Here is a 9,320-nt window from a genome sequence, read left to right on the forward strand (position 1 = left end):
ATGTCCCAGTGCTCATGCCCTGCTCTCTTTGCTCTGCCCAGCCAGACTGTCCCCAGCACACTTCGGGAGCCTCCAGGCATCCACCCTGTCCTGTCCCCTGCACCAGGAGACACCCACACAGCAGGGACAGGGACCAGCAACGTCAGGAGAGAGAAACAGGCTCATGGAGTGGACCCAAAATTTCACTGAGCAGCTTCCCACAACCACTAGAGCCAGTCACAAGGCAGGATTCAACGAGCAGGTGGGCAAACTCACGGAAGAGGGGTCCACAAAGGACCATCAGTCACATCAGTCTGCACAGACTCCTGGAAGCTCTGACAGCACCAACTGCCAGAGCGAGGAGGTACATTAAGCGAGGAATAACAGGCACTTGCCCTGTTCTTTCCAAAGCATCCACTCTCAGCTACCAAGAAACCAGGTAACAGGCGATGCAGACCTTTGGTCCAGGCAGTAGAGCTGTGCAAAGTGGAGGCACACACACCTTGTCAAGCCAGCTGCCACAACTGCTCAGCACTTGCCATCCTAAGGTGACAAATCTACATCAGTACCAGGCTGAAAACTTGAGTGAAGCTCCATGTGAGATAGGACTGTTGGATCAGAGTCACAGAACAGTTGAGGTGGGGAAGGAGCTCTGGAGATCGCCTGGTCCAACTCCCCTGCTCAAGCAGGGTCAGTGGGAGCAAGTTGAACAGGGTTAACCGTGACAAGCAGAGAAGTTAAGGATTTCTTGGCACTGGGACATCTCTTTACCCAGGAGATTACTTGGTATATTCGTTAATCTGAAGGAACAGGAGATGAGCAGCAGAAGGGAAGGGAAGTCAATCATATAGGTTAGGGAGAAGCTAATGCAAACTCCACAGCTCCCAGCACAGGTGCTGTGCAAGATGCACTGGCATGACAGACAAGAGGATTTGCATCAGAGAGCACCTACAAGATGCAATATGCCGTGAGCTGTCATACACTCTCATCTGCCACCGAAGAGGTCCAGGTGTCAGCACAAGATGTCCCCTGGCAAAGTTTGCTCAGCAGACAGCAGCTGTGACCAACGGGACTTGAAAAAGAGCATGGAAAGCAAATGCAGCAAGACCATGACTGTAAAGAGGCAGTGAGCAGGAATCAAGCCCTCTGCCCCAGTCATCCTTCAGGAGGAGAGACCAGACAGGGGAGAGCAGGCCAGTGCCCCGCAGTGCTGGTATGCAGGGGGAGGTGATCTGCACAAGGGCATTAACGCCTGAAAAGGAGAAGATGGGAAAGACAGGAGAGATGAGTAACCTCTGAAGTGATACTACCTGATTAAATGGACTCCTGCCCGTTTGGTGACTGACGAGAAAGAGAAAATACTTGGTAATGATATTTGACCTCAGAAAAGACTACATGTCAACTCGTTGAGATTGCAAGGACCTAAACTGATCCGAAGTATTCATTCTTCCATAGCGATCTCTAAACCATACAGCTGTAATTCCACATCTGCAGTGGTTGCCTTGTGCAGTGTCAGGAGATGCCCACTTGCAGCAGGGCTCTGAAGCCGCACACTACCTCCCTCCCCTTCCCTTCAGGCCTACACACAGCTAAGATGCTTCACTCCTCCAGAAACCAGGCACCATCCTACCCTAGGCTGCACTGCAGACAGAAATATGCAAAACAGTTATTTGGGAACTGTGCCTAAATCCTTACCATCTTCCTCAGAGACTGTCCCTCTCCAGCAAGAAAGGGCCAGGTCAGTGAGGTGGCATGGCAAAGGGGAGGTGACTCCAGAGGCTCTCCCCAGGACATACTGCCTCAGGACTCAGCTGCGTGGAGTTAAATTCACTCTGTCTTCCTGGGATAACGGCATGCACTGCAGAGCTAGCCATTTCCCAGCCGCTGCCACTAAGATGACATGCTGTGGCACTGGGGAAAGAACCCTGCCAACAGCAGCGCACTCCAGGTCAGTTGCTGCATACCCCCTCACCAGAAATCCCATGGGTGTCTATCCCCAGCTTCAACAGTTTGGGCTTAAGTAAAAATTAAAAAGAAAAAAAATATCAGTAACTAAAGTATACAAACACCATCTTGAAGTCTCCCTCCTGCAAATACCACGAGTGAGCTGCTATGGCACACACTGATTTGGGGCCCTGACCCACCCTTTCACAGGCTTCAGGCTGGGAACTGACTTGGGCCCAGCTGTGGGTGCCTAAATCCATTGCAGACCTGGGGGATCTGGTTTTAATTTGTTGTATTCCATCACAACATGCAGCTGACAGCACTCAGGCGCTGGCCTGGACAGTCCAGGTCTTTGGCTAGACCGAGATCAGGGTCATTGCAATTTATGAAATAAGCAGGGAGGAGAAATGTGTTCTCCAGACTGTGGGACTACCTGGTCACCGAGCACTCACCTGCACTCCCGAGCCTGGGGCAGCTCCCTGGGGACAACTGGCTAAAGATTTCAGAAAACCATGTTTTGTCTGACCCACCTTTTCACTCTACCTCTTTGATCTGGTAGCTTAATATGCCTTGAAATAGGCTCCGTACCAGTGTGACATCAGGCACAGGGTGGAGTGAAAGAACTGGCCCAGTACCTAACATGCTCTAAAAACTTAACCTGGATCCAGGGACAGCACTGCCAAAGCCCACATCACACCTGCATCAGTGTAAACTAAATCTAAAGCTGTTCAAACCAAAGCACCAGGACCCACCTGGAAGAACATGAACCTGCACATTAAGATGAGCTGAGAACTAGGCGGGAAGGGGGAAAGTGACTTCTACAAGCCAGATCTTGCTCAGGGGTCAGGAAGCTCCGGAGCACATTGAGAACTGCCAAGTCAATCCGAGTTACACCTTGGAGAGGAATGTAAAACCATTCCCAGCAGGGCTATAGCCATGGAAATAAGAAGGGCACGAGGAGAGATGCCACCTTTTTCTGCAGGGCAGGGCTGCAATGACAGATCATCCCACACAGCCCTCAATGCCCCTCTGCACTATCACTCTCTGCTGATCAGAGGGACTCTCCTGTTCCACTCCTTTTGCCTCTTCCTCCTCCAAGAGAGGCTTTCCTTTCACCCCAAGTCCCAGATACTTTCACCTTCTTTTCTAGTTAATGCTAGAGGTAAGAAGTTGTACTTTGATCATGTCAAAAAAGCCAAGGCATGTAATTCTATTTAATACTTTGGTCTTCTTCCTGAGGCTGTTACCCTGGAAGACATTGACATGCCTGCCTATGGCTCCAGCGCATTTCTACCACGTTTGCATGGTAGGGCAGAAATAACTTTGAAGTTCAAGATCTGAGTTTGACCTTTAAGTTGCAGTTTTTCAATAGCCACCTCTTGCTGGATGGGGTGAATACAGCTGGTGCCTTGCCAATTCCTAATTCCTTTCTGGACATTCCCTTGCAATGTTTGTTATTTCTAAGGCACAACTCACCTCTGTATTCCTTTCCTTTCTAATACAGTGCTTTAGCTGGGATTCTTATTAGATTTTTTCTTTTCATAACTGATTATTAACACAGTCTTTTTTCCTCAATGCCAGGCAGTCTTTCAATGTCTCCTCACACGAGCTAAGAAACATTGAGTCTTCACTAAAACCGAACTTTCTGATGTCCTATGGCTGAACCACACAATTCCTGCATTGTATCAGCTATGCTTTTTCACATAATGAAGCCAACAGCAAAGCAAAGCAGTGCGAGGAAAGAGAATGTGCAGCCTTACATCTGACACTGGGATCTGCACGACGCCAGCTGCTCGAGTTTACATTCACCATAGCTGTGCCTTCTGCACTGGTGCTATTCATCATTTCGTGCCACGACATCAAGATGCTCCAGAGTGAATCAGGAGACAGAAGGCTTTCTTAAAACTTCAGTTCAGCAATGAGCAGCTTGTCCTTCAATGCTCTCTTCAGCAGCTATCCTTACAGCAAAAATCTGGTAAACACGTGACTTCGTGGGTCAAAATTCAGTTTGTATTTCCTTAGCTTTGCCCATACACTCCCCTTGTTCTGGTTAAAATGCTGTAACACAAGACTTGACCTCTTGCCGAAATGTCTGTAAACTCTCCTAATTATTGCAGTCACTTTTGCATCCTTGCTTTGGCACTCTTCTTGTTGTGGTCTCGGTCAACCTCGGGTCAAGCTCAGTTATTTTATCAGCAGTCTCATCCCCAAAAAGCTGACAACAGCACAGCTTCCCTTGCTCACCTTGGTTTTGCTGCAGCTTCCCCATCAGCGAAGAGTGGTTTTGTGCTTTGTCCCCCACTTATGCCCCTACGGTCAACAGTCTGTGACACTGGTTGATTTAATATTTCTTAAAGGCAGTGCCCATTACTCAGTTTTTCTCCTATTGCCGGGGTCTGTTATCTTCTGGAGCCCATAACCCAGTGGGAAGAAGCTTTACCAAGGTGTTACAGTCCTATACCATTGCTCAGCTTCCTCAGTGACACTGTCCCTGCATATCCTTCTATTCTTTCTCCTGCAGTTCTTATCTTCATTTGCTTGGGTGTTTTTGTTTTGTTTTTTTTTCCTTCCCATACTGATTTTGCTGCTGCTTTTTCTGGGGACTCTTTTTGTTTTGTTTTTAAAGGAGCTGATGTTTACACAGCCATTACAGCATAAATCTAACATGCGTAGGCATAATCCACATAACCCAATGTCCCCAGGGTCTTGTACTCCGGTTGCAAGCCTGTATTCACATCCCTCCTGCCACCTCTTCAGTGCTGTTCTTATCCACAGACTAAAACTGGCACAGGGATGCCTACCTGTGTTGAAATCATACATTCATTTCCCTGTACAGAGACTGCCTTAGTTTGTATCCACCATCTGACCATCATATGCATCCTTGCTTATCCAGAGGTGCTGTTTGCTTCTTTATAAACCCAATGCAGCTGCTGCTGCTGCATCAACAGCATTATCGTGCAGAGAGGACTGCAACACCCCAAAGCAGGCTCTGACAGTCACACTTTGATTTAAATTGCCATTACTGTCTTTTCTCTGTCGTCACCTTCCTTGGCCAGAGTGAGGGCCGTTTGCAACCTTATTTTCAGTTTTGCTGTCCATAAATCATGGTTTCTTCCAACATAAGCTATTTTACATGCTTTGACATCTGCAATGGTTGATCCAAGTACCCTTCCGATGCTCAGAGTGCCAGTCTAGCACCTAATATTGCCAGCCAGCAGATTCTGACACTCTGTAAATACCAGCATGTTTCTCTTTTGCCCATGTTAAGCACTGTGCTATGGCAAAGTGTGTCCTACCAGCCCTTCTCCATGCTGCCTGCAGAACCAAGGCTGTGCTTGCCTGTTGTTCTCTCACTCCAGGCTCGACCTGGGTGCCTGCCATTACTTGTCAGCTGCCATGCATCGGAGCACTGCCAAAGTCTGCAAGCCACCATACAAGCAATCTTTGATCTCTTCACCAGTGTATTAGCACTTAACATTCTATCGCCATTTGTATGTACTGTCTTGGAGCACCTAAGTCACAGCAACTGACCTTTCATCTGCTCCTTGCCAAGAGGCAACAAATCTGCTGTGGAGATCAGAAGTAGTGCTACCGTCCACAAGAAGCAACTTCTGATTCCTTAGATTTTATATTACTTCATTGTCATTTTTTACTTCTTTAGCTCCTGGCTATCAAGTTCACTCAGCCTGTACATCATACATAGCATCTTTCTAGTTCCTTCTGTTGGCAGAAGGATGACTTATATGAAAGCCCTTTCCTGACATACCCAACTTCTCATGCCCCAAGAATGTAGCTTCCTAAACAAAGATAGGGCAGTTGGCTACCACTTCTTCTCTAAAGCAAGAGCCACTTGCTTTTTCCATCTGGACTCTTCTGGCTGGGGTGACTGCAGGGTGCTGAGGGTCTCTGGGGCCTACAGACCTTCTTCCACTTCAAGGTTCAGTCCCCAGTGACTGCCAAGTAAAGCACAATGAAGCTGAAGGCAGAAAGCCACTACTCCATATTCCCAGTGTCACAAGTACCCAGCCATGCAATTACAGTTTTCTCCTGTTGTCTAAAATGCGATACTCTCCCACTCCCATGCAACTGCTACCTGTTCTAGATTCATCTGGTACATCTAGTTTTGATTAGTACCTTACAGCAGGTCACCCATCTCCTATCTTCTTCTGGTCTGCGTTGTTAAAAGCAGTAACTTGCAGTGCCAGTGCCAAAGACCACACTGATCAGTATCAAAGTTATTTGCCAACCATCAGAACACAGCAGCAGCCAAGCCCTTTGGTTGCAACCAGTCTTTTCATATACCCACTACCCCCAGCAGCAGTGCTGGCAAACATGGACTTTAGCAACAGCCACTGTGCATTCAGTCAGTCATTCATCTGCTAAACCTGTAGATGCCAAGGAACCCACCACCCGTAGCGTACTGAAGAGCTGCAGTGACACCCACTGGGATAAAACTGTGCATGCCCTCTCTCTACCAAGGACCTAACATTACTCAGTGTTTTATGGCATCAGGGAGATTCCCCTTTATTTAAAGGCCAGTTGAAGGCATGATCACAGCATGGCTTACCACTTGCACTGAGCTGCAGCATGCCACCTCAGTATGCTAAACACCGTAGTACCTTACTACCTCCACACTCCACTTCCACCCCAAGAGGGAGAGACAGCTCCTACAACCAGGCCCTGGGTTTGCAGGGCCAAAGAAGCATCTGTGCCCTTCCCACAGACACCCCCAGCTGCTGCCCTTGCTGTCCCCTTGCTCCCACGGGTAACCCCACATGGCAGAAGAGCTGCAGGGTTTGTGAACACCCCTACGAGTGATGTCCCATCCCAAACTCCCAAGCTCCAGGGAGCGGACTGCAGGGCCACAATGCTAAAGAGAGGAAGGAGCTGTGAAGGACAGTTCCTCAGGAGGTAGAAGTCTAAACCCATTTCATGAGTGGGAACAGTCTGGCTCAGTCTGCAAATCTAGTTTCACACAGATGGCAGGAGGAACGTCCGAGTCATTCACAGACAGAAGGCTATGAAGAGCTTGCTGAAAAGAGGAATGCAGAGAGCCTTGCTGCTTCCCTCCTCTCCTCCCTCAGAGAGGCATGCAGCTCCCTACACCGTACCCACAGGCAGCCCAGAGCAAATAGCCTCTCCTCAGCAGAAATGCAGTTTTGCAGCCCCCCCACCCAAATGAGTCCCACCACCTGGCCCCTACACCTGCCTGTCTGATGCTTTGACTCCTTATCGCCATTACGGGGAGGGGGGATACTGGTCCTCCAGTCCTCACCTTTAGAAATACACCCCCCCCTTTGCCATTAGCAAAGCCGCCAGCTCACAGTCCTTTTTCCCTGAGCATTTTCCTCCATACCTTCACAGTGTAGTAAAAAGCTCTAGTTTAGCATTACACTGCCACCACCACTGCAATGCAGCGAGTGACTTACAAGCGACCTGTAACAGCGGGCTTTTGTACAGCACCTAGCATAGCGAGGCTCCTCTACTGCAATAATTAATTGTAATAACTGCCAAAAAATGCAATTAATTATCACAGTATTCTTATTAGAGATTGTAATTAATTATTTGTGGCAGACATTTAATAATGCCGCACCACCCACTGGACGGCAGTACCGAGCAGGAAGGCAAGAGCTATCCTATTTCTGCCTGGAGCAGCTCAAAGGGATTTGAGGAGGAAGGAATATCCTGGTCTGAGCTAGGCTGCAGCTCAGACACTGAGGTTGACGCCTGACTTGCTGAAATCCCCCAGGACCTCCCATGACCACATGTGGTCAGGGCTGGAATCTTCAAGAAGACAACCCTACTCCAGCACAGAGCTCTGCCCTCAGAAGCCAAGGATGGCCTCAAAGATGAGAGGCCCCCCCCCCCCCCCACCCCCCCAACTCCTCAAAATTATGCCCTGAATGCCAGGGTCATCCACAAAGACCTCTAACCCATACAAAGACCAGCTCTGGGCAGTTTGCAACAACCCTGCTCAGCTGAGAGGCCCATATGGACCCTCAGCTCCCTGGCTGCATGTTAAAATACTCTGCAATGTTTGGATTAATACTCTGGGCAGACCAAGCAACTGAGAAACCCATGCAAGCAGCCAAACACAAATGGCATCAGGTTTGCCATGCCCGCTCCTTGCTGCGCTGGCACAGCAGGACACATGCAGGCTGGCAAGGGGTCCATGCCATACACCATGGCTCTGCCTCCCTTGCTTTTGGGGCCAGGTCCACCAGGAACAGCCAAAAGAGCCTCTCAACAGCTTCACACTCAAGACACTGCATGCTGCCAAGTACCTGGCCCAGGCAATGCAGCTGAAGTAGCAAACGCTAGCACAGGGAAGGAGACCGCAGAGCAGAAGCTCAGTGCTGCCTGCACTCAAGCAGCCCAGTTGGACACACCGCTCAGATGGAGAGGGCAGGAGGAGGCAAGCGGTGTGAGGGAGTACCTACTCTTCCTTGGCAAGGACTGCAGCACAGAGATCTTCGCATCTCGTAAGGAGGGAAATGCTCAAAGCTCAGCTGTGAAGAGGAGGGAGAAGCATCCATAGGTGTCTCAGCAAAGAGACAGAGGCAGCAACCCACAAGTTAACTCTCAGCAGGTCTTGTTAATCCCCCGGCCCGCAGGAACCTGGGACAACCAATCGCTGCTTGACACAGGGACAGTTTGGACGGCAGCTCCTGCACCCACCCACTCATCCCCCAGATGGGCAGGTTTTTGCTTTTTTAATATCACTAGGAGTCACACCAAGAATCTGAACTCCAACAACTGCCATTCCCAGATGCCCCCACAGAAGCACTCACCAGCAAATTCCCAGTGCAGACTCTGGCAACAGCCTCCAGATAGAGGTTTTCATGCAAGTTTTCTCGAAACTAGCTAAAAAAAATCCTGGTCTGAGCTGCAGGAGCATTTGTTTCTGCTGAGCTCTTGGAGTCCAAACACACACACACGCACACACACAGTTTGGCAGTGGTTGTGTTCCAGGGCTGGTAATACAAGCCATGGAGCAGGCTGCCAAGACAAGCAAGAGAACGAGCCAGGCCCCGTTTCATTGGCCACCATACGCTGCATATGGCCCTGGAACCAGCCAGCACAGTGTTCTCACCCTCCTTGAAGGCATAGGAGACCCTGTGTTTTCAAATACACCTCCACAGGGCCTTCATTAAAGGAAAATGGAAACATAATGTAGCTCTTGCTCTCTTGGTATTTCTCCCTTTCCCCCAATTTGCTCTCAAACCTATTTCCCTCCCATGGAAGGAGAGAAGTGCCTCCTGGAGCAGAGCGTGCACAAGAATGCAACTTCCATTCAACTCCATGCCTGACTGCTAAAGCGGACTTGGGACCGAGCGGTGGGGGAACCTCGAGGGCCCCCTTCCTTCCCAGGGCCCCGCGGGCTGGAGGCACGGCTC

Source organism: Cariama cristata, unplaced genomic scaffold, assembly GCF_000690535.1.
Source record: "Cariama cristata isolate BGI_N322 unplaced genomic scaffold, ASM69053v1 scaffold36600, whole genome shotgun sequence".
NCBI classification, from domain to species: domain Eukaryota; kingdom Metazoa; phylum Chordata; class Aves; order Cariamiformes; family Cariamidae; genus Cariama; species Cariama cristata.